This window comes from Echiichthys vipera (assembly GCF_963691815.1).
Source record: "Echiichthys vipera genome assembly, chromosome: 13".
Classification (NCBI taxonomy): domain Eukaryota; kingdom Metazoa; phylum Chordata; class Actinopteri; order Perciformes; family Trachinidae; genus Echiichthys; species Echiichthys vipera.
The window spans coordinates 1-7,065 of NC_139838.1; positions in this window are offsets into that span (position 1 = coordinate 1).

Here is a 7,065-nt window from a genome sequence, read left to right on the forward strand (position 1 = left end):
AGGCTTCAAAACCCTCATTTTCAGCCTTTTCAGGCTCTGAAACGCTTAAAGCCACCTTCGCATGGAAGCGACTGTAACTCCGGTTCAGAAGCTTTCCCATACAAATCTCCCAGTAATACAGGTGCAAAGCAGCCTAACCATGAAGAATATGTGGTTGATTTCACTTTTCGATAGCATTGGGCCGATTTACAGGTGAAATGTCGTTTCCAGCCTTCAGGAGCAGTTAAAGGCTTCAAAACCCTCATTTTCAGCCTTTTCAGGCTCTGAAACGATTAAAGCCACCTTCGCATGGAAGCGACTGTAACTCCGGTTCAGAAGCTTTCCCATACAAATCTCCCAGTAATACAGGTGCAAAGCAGCCTAACCATGAAGAATATGTGGTTGATTTCACTTTTCGATAGCATTGGGCCGATTTACAAGTGAAATGTCGTTTCCAGCCTTCAGGAGCAGTTAAAGGCTTCAAAACCCTCATTTTCAGCCTTTTCAGGCTCTGAAACGCTTAAAGCCACCTTCGCATGGAAGCGACTGTAACTCCGGTTCAGAAGCTTTCCCATACAAATCTCCCAGTAATACAGGTGTAAAGCAGCCTAACCATGAAGAATATGTGGTTGATTTCACTTTTCGATAGCATTGCGCCGATTTACAGGTGAAATGTCGTTTCCAGCCTTCAGGAGCAGTTAAAGGCTTCAAAACCCTAATTTTCAGCCTTTTCAGGCTCTGAAACGCTTAAAGCCACCTTCGCATGGAAGCGACTGTAACTCCGGTTCAGAAGCTTTCCCATACAAATCTCCCAGTAATACAGGTGCAAAGCAGCCTAACCATGAAGAATATGTGGTTGATTTCACTTTTCGATAGCATTGGGCCGATTTACAGGTGAAATGTCGTTTCCAGCCTTCGGGAGCAGTTAAAGGCTTCAAAACCCTCATTTTCAGCCTTTTCAGGCTCTGAAACGCTTAAAGCCACCTTCGCATGGAAGCGACTGTAACTCCGGTTCAGAAGCTTTCCCATACAAATCTCCCAGTAATACAGGTGCAAAGCAGCCTAACCATGAAGAATATGTGGTTGATTTCACTTTTCGATAGCATTGGGCCGATTTACAGGTGAAATGTCGTTTCCAGCCTTCAGGAGCAGTTAAAGGCTTCAAAACCCTCATTTTCAGCCTTTTCAGGCTCTGAAACGCTTAAAGCCACCTTCGCATGGAAGCGACTGTAACTCCGGTTCAGAAGCTTTCCCATACAAATCTCCCAGTAATACAGGTGCAAAGCAGCCTAACCATGAAGAATATGTGGTTGATTTCACTTTTCGATAGCATTGGGCCGATTTACAGGTGAAATGTCGTTTCCAGCCTTCAGGAGCAGTTAAAGGCTTCAAAACCCTCATTTTCAGCCTTTTCAGGCTCTGAAACGCTTAAAGCCACCTTCGCATGGAAGCAACTGTAACTCCGGTTCAGAAGCTTTCCCATACAAATCTCCCAGTAATACAGGTGCAAAGCAGCCTAACCATGAAGAATATGTGGTTGATTTCACTTTTCGATAGCATTGGGCCGATTTACAGGTGAAATGTCGTTTCCAGCCTTCAGGAGCAGTTAAAGGCTTCAAAACCCTCATTTTCAGCCTTTTCAGGCTCTGAAACGCTTAAAGCCACCTTCGCATGGAAGCGACTGTAACTCCGGTTCAGAAGCTTTCCCATACAAATCTCCCAGTAATACAGGTGCAAAGCAGCCTAACCATGAAGAATATGTGGTTGATTTCACTTTTCGATAGCATTGGGCCGATTTACAGGTGAAATGTCGTTTCCAGCCTTCAGGAGCAGTTAAAGGCTTCAAAACCCTCATTTTCAGCCTTTTCAGGCTCTGAAACGATTAAAGCCACCTTCGCATGGAAGCGACTGTAACTCCGGTTCAGAAGCTTTCCCATACAAATCTCCCAGTAATACAGGTGCAAAGCAGCCTAACCATGAAGAATATGTGGTTGATTTCACTTTTCGATAGCATTGGGCCGATTTACAGGTGAAATGTCGTTTCCAGCCTTCAGGAGCAGTTAAAGGCTTCAAAACCCTCATTTTCAGCCTTTTCAGGCTCTGAAACGCTTAAAGCCACCTTCGCATGGAAGCGACTGTAACTCCGGTTCAGAAGCTTTCCCATACAAATCTCCCAGTAATACAGGTGCAAAGCAGCCTAACCATGAAGAATATGTGGTTGATTTCACTTTTCGATAGCATTGGGCCGATTTACAGGTGAAATGTCGTTTCCAGCCTTCAGGAGCAGTTAAAGGCTTCAAAACCCTCATTTTCAGCCTTTTCAGGCTCTGAAACGCTCAAAGCCACCTTCGCATGGAAGCGACTGTAACTCCAGTTCAGAAGCTTTCCATACAAATCTCCCAGTAATACAGGTGCAAAGCAGCCTAACCATGAAGAATATGTGGTTGATTTCACTTTTCGATAGCATTGGGCCGATTTACAGGTGAAATGTCGTTTCCAGCCTTCGGGAGCAGTTAAAGGCTTCAAAACCCTCATTTTCAGCCTTTTCAGGCTCTGAAACGCTTAAAGCCACCTTCGCATGGAAGCGACTGTAACTCCGGTTCAGAAGCTTTCCCATACAAATCTCCCAGTAATACAGGTGCAAAGCAGCCTAACCATGAAGAATATGTGGTTGATTTCACTTTTCGATAGCATTGGGCCGATTTACAGGTGAAATGTCGTTTCCAGCCTTCAGGAGCAGTTAAAGGCTTCAAAACCCTCATTTTCAGCCTTTTCAGGCTCTGAAACGCTTAAAGCCACCTTCGCATGGAAGCGACTGTAACTCCGGTTCAGAAGCTTTCCCATACAAATCTCCCAGTAATACAGGTGCAAAGCAGCCTAACCATGAAGAATATGTGGTTGATTTCACTTTTCGATAGCATTGGGCCGATTTACAGGTGAAATGTCGTTTCCAGCCTTCAGGAGCAGTTAAAGGCTTCAAAACCCTCATTTTCAGCCTTTTCAGGCACTGAAACGCTTAAAGCCACCTTCGCATGGAAGCGACTGTAACTCCGGTTCAGAAGCTTTCCCATACAAATCTCCCAGTAATACAGGTGCAAAGCAGCCTAACCATGAAGAATATGTGGTTGATTTCACTTTTCGATAGCATTGGGCCGATTTACAGGTGAAATGTCGTTTCCAGCCTTCAGGAGCAGTTAAAGGCTTCAAAACCCTCATTTTCAGCCTTTTCAGGCTCTGAAACGCTTAAAGCCACCTTCGCATGGAAGCGACTGTAACTCCGGTTCAGAAGCTTTCCCATACAAATCTCCCAGTAATACAGGTGCAAAGCAGCCTAACCATGAAGAATATGTGGTTGATTTCACTTTTCGATAGCATTGGGCCGATTTACAGGTGAAATGTCGTTTCCAGCCTTCAGGAGCAGTTAAAGGCTTCAAAACCCTCATTTTCAGCCTTTTCAGGCTCTGAAACGCTTAAAGCCACCTTCGCATGGAAGCGACTGTAACTCCGGTTCAGAAGCTTTCCCATACAAATCTCCCAGTAATACAGGTGCAAAGCAGCCTAACCATGAAGAACATGTGGTTGATTTCACTTTTCGATAGCATTGGGCCGATTTACAGGTGAAATGTCGTTTCCAGCCTTCAGGAGCAGTTAAAGGCTTCAAAACCCTCATTTTCAGCCTTTTCAGGCTCTGAAACGCTTAAAGCCACCTTCGCATGAAAGCGACTGTAACTCCGGTTCAGAAGCTTTCCCATACAAATCTCCCAGTAATACAGGTGCAAAGCAGCCTAACCATGAAGAATATGTGGTTGATTTCACTTTTCGATAGCATTCGGCCGATTTACAGGTGAAATGTCGTTTCCAGCCTTCAGGAGAAGTTAAAGGCTTCAAAACCCTCAGTTTCAGCCTTTTCAGGCTCTGAAACGCTTAAAGCCACCTTCGCATGGAAGCGACTGTAACTCCGGTTCAGAAGCTTTCCCATACAAATCTCCCAGTAATACAGGTGCAAAGCAGCCTAACCATGAAGAATATGTGGTTGATTTCACTTTTCGATAGCATTGGGCCGATTTACAGGTGAAATGTCGTTTCCAGCCTTCGGGAGCAGTTAAAGGCTTCAAAACCCTCATTTTCAGCCTTTTCAGGCTCTGAAACGCTTAAAGCCACCTTCGCATGGAAGCGACTGTAACTCCGGTTCAGAAGCTTTCCCATACAAATCTCCCAGTAATACAGGTGCAAAGCAGCCTAACCATGAAGAATATGTGGTTGATTTCACTTTTCGATAGCATTGGGCCGATTTACAGGTGAAATGTCGTTTCCAGCCTTCAGGAGCAGTTAAAGGCTTCAAAACCCTCATTTTCATTCTTTTCAGGCTCTGAAACGCTTAAAGCCACCTTCGCATGGAAGCGACTGTAACTCCGGTTCAGAAGCTTTCCCATACAAATCTCCCAGTAATACAGGTGCAAAGCAGCCTAACCATGAAGAATATGTGGTTGATTTCACTTTTCGATAGCATTGGGCCGATTTACAGGTGAAATGTCGTTTCCAGCCTTCAGGAGCAGTTAAAGGCTTCAAAACCCTCATTTTCAGCCTTTTCAGGCTCTGAAACGCTTAAAGCCACCTTCGCATGGAAGCGACTGTAACTCCGGTTCAGAAGCTTTCCCATACAAATCTCCCAGTAATACAGGTGCAAAGCAGCCTAACCATGAAGAATATGTGGTTGATTTCACTTTTCGATAGCATTGGGCCGATTTACAGGTGAAATGTCGTTTCCAGCCTTCGGGAGCAGTTAAAGGCTTCAAAACCCTCATTTTCAGCCTTTTCAGGCTCTGAAACGCTTAAAGCCACCTTCGCATGGAAGCGACTGTAACTCCGGTTCAGAAGCTTTCCCATACAAATCTCCCAGTAATACAGGTGCAAAGCAGCCTAACCATGAAGAATATGTGGTTGATTTCACTTTTCGATAGCATTGGGCCGATTTACAGGTGAAATGTCGTTTCCAGCCTTCAGGAGCAGTTAAAGGCTTCAAAACCCTCATTTTCAGCCTTTTCAGGCTCTGAAACGCTTAAAGCCACCTTCGCATGGAAGCGACTGTAACTCCGGTTCAGAAGCTTTCCCATACAAATCTCCCAGTAATACAGGTGCAAAGCAGCCTAACCATGAAGAATATGTGGTTGATTTCACTTTTCGATAGCATTGGGCCGATTTACAGGTGAAATGTCGTTTCCAGCCTTCAGGAGCAGTTAAAGGCTTCAAAACCCTCATTTTCAGCCTTTTCAGGCTCTGAAACGCTTAAAGCCACCTTCGCATGGAAGCGACTGTAACTCCGGTTCAGAAGCTTTCCCATACAAATCTCCCAGTAATACAGGTGCAAAGCAGCCTAACCATGAAGAATATGTGGTTGATTTCACTTTTCGATAGCATTGGGCCGATTTACAGGTGAAATGTCGTTTCCAGCCTTCAGGAGCAGTTAAAGGCTTCAAAACCCTCATTTTCAGCCTTTTCAGGCTCTGAAACGCTTAAAGCCACCTTCGCATGGAAGCGACTGTAACTCCGGTTCAGAAGCTTTCCCATACAAATCTCCCAGTAATACAGGTGCAAAGCAGCCTAACCATGAAGAATATGTGGTTGATTTCACTTTTCGATAGCATTGGGCCGATTTACAGGTGAAATGTCGTTTCCAGCCTTCAGGAGCAGTTAAAGGCTTCAAAACCCTCATTTTCAGCCTTTTCAGGCTCTGAAACGCTTAAAGCCACCTTCGCATGGAAGCGACTGTAACTCCGGTTCAGAAGCTTTCCCATACAAATCTCCCAGTAATACAGGTGCAAAGCAGCCTAACCATGAAGAATATGTGGTTGATTTCACTTTTCGATAGCATTGGGCCGATTTACAGGTGAAATGTCGTTTCCAGCCTTCAGGAGCAGTTAAAGGCTTCAAAACCCTCATTTTCAGCCTTTTCAGGAACTGAAACGCTTAAAGCCACCTTCGCATGGAAGCGACTGTAACTCCGCTTCAGAAGCTTTCCCATACAAATCTCCCAGTAATACAGGTGCAAAGCAGCCTAACCATGAAGAATATGTGGTTGATTTCACTTTTCGATAGCATTGGGCCGATTTACAGGTGAAATGTCGTTTCCATTCTTCAGGAGCAGTTAAAGGCTTCAAAACCCTCAGTTTCAGCCTTTTCAGGCTCTGAAACGCTTAAAGCCACCTTCGCATGGAAGCGACTGTAACTCCGGTTCAGAAGCTTTCCCATACAAATCTCCCAGTAATACAGGTGCAAAGCAGCCTAACCATGAAGAATATGTGGTTGATTTCACTTTTCGATAGCATTGGGCCGATTTACAGGTGAAATGTCGTTTCCAGCCTTCAGGAGCAGTTAAAGGCTTCAAAACCCTCATTTTCAGCCTTTTCAGGCTCTGAAACGCTTAAAGCCACCTTCGCATGGAAGCGACTGTAACTCCGGTTCAGAAGCTTTCCCATACAAATCTCCCATAAATACAGGTGCAAAGCAGCCTAACCATGAAGAATATGTGGTTGATTTCACTTTTCGATAGCATTGGGCCGATTTACAGGTGAAATGTCGTTTCCAGCCTTCAGGAGCAGTTAAAGGCTTCAAAACCCTCATTTTCAGCCTTTTCAGGCTCTGAAACGCTTAAAGCCACCTTCGCATGGAAGCGACTGTAACTCCGGTTCAGAAGCTTTCCCATACAAATCTCCCAGTAATACAGGTGCAAAGCAGCCTAACCATGAAGAATATGTGGTTGATTTCACTTTTCGATAGCATTGGGCCGATTTACAGGTGAAATGTCGTTTCCAGCCTTCAGGAGCAGTTAAAGGCTTCAAAACCCTCATTTTCAGCCTTTTCAGGCTCTGAAACGCTTAAAGCCACCTTCGCATGGAAGCGACTGTAACTCCGGTTCAGAAGCTTTCCCATACAAATCTCCCAGTAATACAGGTGCAAAGCAGCCTAACCATGAAGAATATGTGGTTGATTTCACTTTTCGATAGCATTGGGCCGATTTACAGGTGAAATGTCGTTTCCAGCCTTCAGGAGCAGTTAAAGGCTTCAAAACCCTCATTTTCAGCCTTT